The sequence below is a fragment of the Aotus nancymaae genome, unplaced genomic scaffold (genome assembly GCF_030222135.1).
Source record: "Aotus nancymaae isolate 86718 unplaced genomic scaffold, 86718_ANA_hifiasm-v0.15.2.pri h1tg000016l, whole genome shotgun sequence".
In the NCBI taxonomy this organism is placed as follows: domain Eukaryota; kingdom Metazoa; phylum Chordata; class Mammalia; order Primates; family Aotidae; genus Aotus; species Aotus nancymaae.
Window position 1 is genome coordinate 66222389 of NW_026988428.1, and position 8558 is coordinate 66230946.

Consider the following 8558-nt stretch of genomic DNA (forward strand, 5'->3'; position numbering starts at 1 on the left):
TTGGAAACAGCTAGACTTTTCTTTCTTTGAGTCCTGGGAACACACATGGGTCAGCAACCTCCTCCACTCTTTCCTTGGTGACCGAGATACGGAGTGGCTTATTTCCCCAGGAAGTTTTTCATTCAGGGGCTTTGCAGTTGTTTCCACACTGCTCATAAATGTCACACTGCTGTGGTCGCACCTGTCAGATCGGTTCTCTATCTCACTCTGTAGTTTCCTTTCTCTTCATTTTCTCTGTTCTCTTGTCTTTTCCCAGCCCCCTGTGCAGCTCTTCTTGGGGGTCTACTCAAGTCAGAAGCCACATCTGGGTGTGATTTAGAGAGCGGTTTATGCAAAACCACGTTTTTCACCATCAGGCAGGGCGCCCGAATTCCCACCGCAGAGAGTGCTGTGGGGCGGCCCGAGGACTTTTCTGTCGCCAGCCATTTCCAGGTTGTGGTAAATGTCTTCTTGGCTAGCCTTAAGCCTCAAGGCAGGCATGGGGTAGTGGGTGGCTAGCTGACAGCAGGCCCTAGGAGGATGGATGAGACCCTCCGGAGAATGATGAGGAACCGGGGACCTTTAGGAAGAAATCTGTAGAACAGGGACTTGGAGTTCCAGCCTAGCAACCTTGAGCCAACTGGGAACTGCTCACTCGCCTAAGGCCTCTGTCCTCTGGGCCAAAGCCCATCTCCTCTCTCTACATTTCTCTTCTCCAGGGGATCACAGCAGAGGCAGGGTCTGCTTGGCTCTCCTGGAGGACCCCGGCCAAGAGGAGGAAAGCCAGGTTTCTGGGCCTTTTTCTTTCCTGTGCAAATAGAATGAGCTCATCTCCAGCGCTCTTTGCACCCACTTCTGGTGAGCCTTCCCCATCCAAGGCTGCTCCCTGGACAGGACCTTTCCTTTCTGCCCCCACTCCATCTCACTCTGTCACCCAAGCTGGAGTGCAATGGTGCGATCTTGGCTCACTGCAACCTCCATCTCCTAGGCTCAAGCAATTCTCGTGCCTCAGCCTCCTGAGTAATTGGGATTACAGGTGCACGCCACCACGCTCAGCTAATTTTTGTATTTTTAGTAGAGATGGGGTTTTGCCACGTTGGCCAGGCTGTACTGGAACTCCTGACCTTAGGTGATCCACCTGCCTCAGCCTCCCAAAGTGCTGGGATTACAGGCATGAACCACCATACCTGGCCGGGCCCTTCTTTTTGTCTACAGGCCCTGGGAATAGAGCCTGCTGACATCTTCCTCGAAATCTCACACCATCACTTTCTCTTTTGGGGTCAGCCTCTCCCCCATGCCTGTCTGGGACATAAAAATATATGGTATTTTCTCAACAGTTCTCTGCTTCTCTTTCCTCTCCAGAGACAGGCCCACAGAAGCCTTTCTCGAGAACTCCGAGGACTCTCATGACTTTTTTGTTCTTGTTTTTTTTGAGATGGAGTCTTGCTTTGTCGCCAGGCTGGAGTACAATGGCCCAATCTTGGCTCACGGTAACCTCCGCCTCCCAGGTTCAAGCAATTCTCCTGCCTCAGCCTCCCTAGTAGCTGGGATTACAGGCACCTACCACCATACCTGGCTAATTTTTGTATTTTTAGTAGAGATGGGGTTTCACCATGTTGGCCAGGCTGGTCTCGAACTCCTGACCTTAGGTGATCCACCTGCCTCAGCCTCCCAAAGTGCTGGGATTATAGGCATGAGCCACTGTGCCTGGCTTTTTTCTTTTTCTTTTTTTTTGAGACAGGGTCTCCGTCCGTCGCCCAGGCTGGAGTGCAGTGGCACAATCTCGGCTCACTACAACCTCTGCCTCCTGGGTTCAAGCGATTCTTATACATCAGCCTCCCAAGTAGCTGGGATTACGGGCACTGGCCACCATGCCTGGCTAATTTTTTGTATTTTTAGTAGAGACGGGGTTTCACCATGTTGGCCAGGCTGGCCTCAAATTCCTGGCCTCAAGTGATCTCCTGCTTCAGCCTCCCAAAGTGCTGGGATTACAGGCATGAGCCACTGCATCCAGCCTCTCATGACTTTTGAGAGGGACTGAGCAACCCTCCACCTGGCCCAGTGGCTGTAGCCTAGATGTCAGCCAAGGGCAACCTGCTCCTTAAAACCTATATAAGATGCTTCTTGCTCCCCACTCAGGAAAAGTCCTGGGCAGGCTGTCCACCTGCACGTGTTCCAGTGGGTCGGGTGTCCTCGTGGCCACCTCTGGTTCTGATTTCTCTTTCAGCCGAAGTCTTATTCTTGCCTCCGTGTCTCCTGTCTGTTCCCTTACCTTTACCCTGCCTCAGGCCTAAAATGGGAGACACAAGACTTGCTTAAAGTTTCCTCTAAACCAGCTCTAAACAGAAGGCTGTTAGGTGTGGCAGACCTTTTCTTTTTTCTCCAATTTTTATAAAGCAATGACCTGTTAAAGCACTCAGCAGGACCAATCTCTGCAAGACCTTTCCTTAGGTGGAAGTTCTGTTATGGGACAAAGATGTCCTCAATCACTGTTCTTGACTTAGGGCTCCTGAGTCTCATCACCCAAAGGTCTGAGTTTGTCTGGCCTTCTTTGACTCCTGCTCCCCATTCCTTCCTCCCCAACTCCCACTTTCTTTGATGACCACTACCAGCACCGCTGCCCCCACCACCTTAAAGCCTCCTTCCCAGCAAGGCTTTGTTTGAGAGGCCACCTGGGCAGGACAGCGAGTTAAGCTCATTAATGAGGCTCTGGGTCCTCACAGCTCTGTAATTTGCATTTCTGTACCTCCCCAGTCTGAGTGACACAGGGGACTGACCAACAGTGGGTATTTCCAGCCTCTGCCCATGCCTCAGAAGCCCAGCACAGCTCCCAGTGTCTCCTAGCACATAGGCACTGGCTAAACATTGGATGGTCCAGCTCAGCTTTGTGCCCTAGGGGCTCTGTCCACAATTATACAATGGAAATGTCAGAGGGCTCAAGGCCCCTTAGACCTCCTCATTCATTTGACAAGTGTTTGTGGCACATCCATTTTGTGTTAGAAACCAGCTAAGTAATGGGGCACAAAGATTAAAAACAGACAAATATGTGGTTTCTGCCCTGATGGAGTTGACACACCAGTGTGAGAGTCAGACATTGATCATATAATCTCAAAGACAAATGTAAAATTGGCCAGGTGAGGTGGCTCACACCTGTAATCCCAGTCACTTTGGGAGGCCAAGGCAGAAGCATTGCTTGAGCCCAGGAGTTTAAGACTAGCCTGGGCAACAGAGTAAGACCCTGTCTCTACATACAAAAAAAAAAAAAATTAACTGGGGGCCAGGCACGGTGGCTCATGTCTGTAATCCCAGCACTTTGGGAGGCCTTGGGTGGATCACCTAAGGTCAGGAGTTCAAGACCAGCTTGACCAATATGGTGAAACCCCATCTCTACTAAAAATATGAAAATTGGCCAGGCATGGTGGCGTGTGCCTGGAGTTCCAGCTACTCAGGAGGCTGAGACAGGAGAATTGCTTGAACCCAGGAGGCGGAGGTTGCAGTGAGCTGAGATTGTGCCGCTGCACCCCAGTCTGGGCAACAGAGCAAGACTCCATCTCAAAAAACAAAAGAAAACAAAGATAAAAAATAAATTAACTGGGTGTGGTGACACAAGCCTGTGGTCCCAGCTACTCGGGAGGCTGAGGTGGGAGGATCGCTTCAGTCCAAGAGGTCCAGGCTGTGGTGAGGCATCATTGTGCCACTGCACTCAAGCCTGGGTGATAGAGCAAGACCTCATCTCATAAAACCTAAAAAACAAAACAGAATTAAAATTTGTTAGTAATGGTCATTATTGCTATGAAGGAGAGAGTTGGGGTGCAATATAGGTATCTATCCCTCTAATAGGGGGATTCATGGGGTGGGGAGTGCTTCAACCATGAAGCAAAGTTTAACAGAGATATGTGGGATCTGGCAGCTCCCTACCTATGTGAGAATTGTTAATTCCCTTGGTTTCTGTGACAGCACCCTATTTTCCATTCTTTGACCACTTGTTTTTTAAGTGCTATTTTTTCTTTTTTTATATACAGATTATATACAGTAGGGATAATCTGTTCCTTGAAAGCCTGGTAGAATTTGATTGCTTGTGTGTGTGTATGTGTATTTCAAGCGTAGATGTTTCACTGTTGTCTTGCTCTGTCACCCAGGCTAGAGTGCAGTGGCGCAATCTCGGCTCACTGCAACCTCTGCCTCTTGAGTGGCTGGGATTACAAGTGTGCACCACCACACTTGGCTAATTTTTATATTGTTAGTAGGGGTTTTGCCACATTGGCCAGGCTGGTCTCGAACTCTTGACCTCAAGTGATCCACCCACCTTGGCCTCCCAAAGTGCTGGGATTACAGGCGTGAGCCACCGCACCCGGCATACTTTGTCATTCTTTTTCTAATTTATTGGATGCTTGATTAATTAATTTAGAAATTTCTTCTTTTCTAATATATGCATTTAAGGCTATAAACTTCCCTTGAAGATCTACTTTAGCTACGTCTCATAAGCTTTGCTATATTGTTTTATTCATTATGGCCGATTTACTTTTCCCATTATTATTTACTTTTTACATCTATTTCATTTATAAATGCACTATGAATTTTTCAGATCTGTGGGGCTTAACTTTTTGTTGTTTATTATTGCAGTTTTAAATATATTATGGCCAGAGCACTCAGTCTGTCTGTGTAGCACGGCGGGCAGAACGTTGGCCTCCCGAGGACACCTGTGCCCCTGGAACCGCATGTAAGGTTATATGGCAAAAGGGCGTTATGGCTGCAGATGGTATCAAGGTTGGCCTTGAGATGGGTGATTATTCTGCATTCTCCAGATAGACCCAGTGTAATCACAAGGATTCTTGTAAGTGGAAGAGAGAGGCAGAGGAGGGAGAGCCAGAGAGGTGGCTGCGTGAGAAGGATCAGTGATGTTGCTGACCTTGAAGCTGGAAGAAAAGGGCCATGAGCCTTGGTACGTGGGCGGCCTCCAGAAGCTGGGAGGGGCAAGGAGACGGATTTGCCCCTAGACGCTCCAGAGGCAGTTGGACCTGCCAACACTGATTGTAGCCTGGTGAGGCCCATTTTAGACTTCTGACCTGTAGAGCTGTGACATAATACATTTGGGTTGTCTTCAACCACTAAGTTTGTGTTAATTTGTTATAGCAGCCAAAGAAAACAAATATATATGAATCCTCTGGCATTTGTTTGAAATTTGCTCTATGGCCTAGTATGTGGTTGTAAATGTTTCATCTGTGCCTGAAAAAAAATGTATATTTCTTTTTTTTTTTCTTTTTCTTTTTTTTTTGAGACGGAGTTTCACTCTTGTTACCCAGGCTGGAATGCAATGGCGTGTTCTCGGCTCACCACAACCTCCGCCTCCTGGTTTCAAGCAATTCTTCTGTCTCAGCCTCCTGTGTAGCTGGGATTACAGGCGCGCGCCACCGTGCCCAGCTAATTTTTTGTATTTTTAGTAGAGACGGGGTTTCACCATGTTGACCGGGTTGGTCTCGATCTCTTGACCTCGTGATCCACCCGCCTCGGCCTCCCAAAGTGCTGGGATTACAGGCGTGAGCCGCCGTGCCCAGCCCAAAAAATGTATATTTCTAATTCAGTGGTCTCTGCTTTTTTAAAAATTTTGTACACCATCAATAAAACGATTTTCAACATGTATCCCAAAATATACAATGTTTTAAATAAATTAATCATGTACACTCAGGTTCTATAGAAGTATATGTAAACATTCTAAAGGATGAGATAGAATTACATATCACAGATAGAAACATAAAAAGGATGAGACTGGCTAGATGCAGTGACTCATGCTTGTAATCCCAGCGCTTTGGGAAGCAGAGGTGGGAGGACTGCGTGAGCTCAGGAGTTTGAGACCAGTGTGGCAACAACGACAACAAATAATAAAACTATAATAAAAAGAATGAGACAAAGATAGGAAAAGCAATATTTAAAGATACTGCAAGCAGGCCGGGTGCGGTGACTCACGCCTGTAATCCCAGCACTTTGGGAGGCCGAGGTGGGTGGATCACGAGGTCAAGAGATCGAGACCATCCTGGTCAACAAGGTGAAACCCCGTCTCTACTAAAAATACAAAAATTAGCTGGGCATAGTGGTGCGTGCCTGTAATCCCAGCTACTCGGGAGGCTGAGGCAGGAGAATTGCCTGAACCCAGGAAGCGGAGGTTGCGGTGAGCCGAGATCACGCCATTGCACTCCAGCCTGAGTAACAAGAGCGAAACTCCGTCTCAAAAAAAAAAAAAAAAAAAAAAAAAAAAAAAAAAAGGACACCGCAAGCTTTGCGCGGTGGCAGTATTGTAGCCAATGAGGTTTATCCAAGGCGCGATTATTGCTAGTTGAAAACTTTTCCCAACACCCCGCCATGACGACTTGAAATATAGTCAGCTCTGGCAATTTTTGGCAGTTTCTACACGTACTGAATTAAAAAAAATATTGCATTTACTTATTTGCAACATAAAAGATCTAGTTGTTCTCATTAAAATATTAATAGGTAACAACATTTTCTGCAATATACTAAAACATTAATAGTAATAAATTTAGCAAGAATATGATTTAATGTGTTTTATTATTAAAAAAATCTTTCTTCAACACTTTATGTATAGTGATCTAGGTCTAAGTACAAATATTTAATTTTTTTTTATTGCAAGCCCACAACGAACATCATACATTTAATTTTTATGACTGACATAGATGAAAAAGGTTCTCAGCCAGGGGCGGTGGCTCATGCCTGTAATCCCACCACTTTGGGAGGCCGAGGTGGGTAGATCACCTAAGGTCAGGAGTTCTCGACCAGCCCTAACCAACATGGAGAAATCTTGTCTCTACTAAAAATACAAAATTCGCCGGACATGCTGGTGCATGCCCGTAATCCCAGCTACTCGGGAGGCTGAGGCAGGAGAATCGCTTGAATCTGAGAGGTGGAGGTTGCGGTGAGCCAAGATCGCACCATTGCACTCCAGCCTGGGCAACAAGAACAAAACTCCATTTCAAAAAAGCTAAAAATGTTCTCTAGGTCAAACTGTTTCTGGTGTGTTTTCTAATTTTGAATCAAGAGTTCATCTTTAAGCCCGCCACAGTGGCTCACACCTGTAATCCCAGCACTTTGGGAGGCTGAGGCAGGAGGATGGCTTGAGGCTAGGAGTTTGAGACCAGCCTGAGTAACAGAGTGAGACCCCACTGTACTTCAGTGCTGGTGACAGAGTGTAACCCCATCTCCATTAAAGAGAGACAGAGAGAGTGCGCGCGAGAGAGGCGGAAAGAAAGTGTATATTCAGCAGGCTTTTTCCGTGGGACTCCTTGGCGGCTGGGTTGGGGACATGTCCCTTCAGTGTTTTTGCAGTTGCTTTTGTCAGACACTCCAGGGATGCCACTGGCTTAAGACCAGTTTTCATGTCATTTTCTTGGGGACAAAGGAAGTTTCCCAACCATGTGGGTAATATAAATTTAACCCCCACACCTGGCTGAGCACAGACCTATAGTTATACTTTTTTGTTTGTTTGTTTGAGACAGGGTCTCGCTCTGTTGCCTAGGTTGGAGCACAGTGGCAACACAGCTCAGTGTAGCCTCAATCTCCTGGGCTGAAGCAATCCTCTTGCCTCAGCCTGTCGAGGAGCTGAGACCACACCTGGATTATTTATTTATTTATTTATTTATTTATTTATTTATTTTTGTAGAGATGAGGTCTTGCTATGTTGCCCAGGCTGGTCTCCAATTCCTGGGCTCAAGTAATCCTCCCACCTTTGCCTCCCGAAGTGTTGGGATTACAAGGTGTGAGCCTGGCCACACTCTCTTTTTTAGGACTTGTCACGCTTGTGATTTTATGTGATCTGTGGTTTAGAGGATTAATTTTGTATACTCTTTAGAGGATTAATTTTGTATTAAATTTGCATCCCGTCCAGCTAATTTTGTATTTTTAGTAGAGAGAGAGTTTCTCCATGTTGGTTAGGCTGGTCTTGAACTCCCAACCTCAGGTGATCCGCCCACCTTGGCCTCCCAAAGTGCTGGGATTACAGTGTGAGTTAAAGCTAACTTCTGAAATCAGATGTCGTGTAAATTGATGCGTGTAAGGTTTGAGTTCTGACTCTTGAGGTTTTCTGACTCTCAGTCTATGTAGCCAGGGAAGGGCAAGACCAATAAAAGGAATTTCTCAGATACCAGGCAAAGGGAGAAACAGTGCGTGAAAGACGTCGCTATGAAGGGAGCAGTCTGGACCTGGAACCAAGGGGTGGTTCAGGGGCCCAAGCCAACGGAGACAGGAGGATCCTGGGGTAGGTGAAGAGAGCCCGACTTTCAGAACCAGACAGATTGGTGGTCCAAAGGCCCCTCTGCCAGCTACTACCTGCATCATCTCCACCTTCTCCCACAACCTCTTGGCTGAGTCCTCATCTGCTCGAGGATAGTGTCATGCACTTTGCAACATGTTGGGACAATTAAGCGTAATAATATAAATGAAATGTCTGGACTTGTCTTGTTTGGGTACTCAATAAATACGCATTCCTCCTTTCTCTTCCTTGGTATTTGAGGCTGCAAGTCCCAAGAAATGGGGTTGACGGAACAGCCAGTTAACCTGGGAACTAAACCAAA

At 46.8% G+C, this 8558-nt stretch overlaps 1 non-coding gene across 1 annotated transcript; it reads left to right on the forward strand.

The window, feature by feature from the left end:
- Window positions 1-6249: 6249 nt before the first annotated feature.
- Window positions 6250-6396, forward strand: LOC135275580 (U4 spliceosomal RNA). The gene has a single exon (XR_010343194.1). It is a non-coding gene; the product is annotated as a U4 spliceosomal RNA (small nuclear RNA).
- The last annotated feature ends 2162 nt before the right edge of the window (window positions 6397-8558 follow it).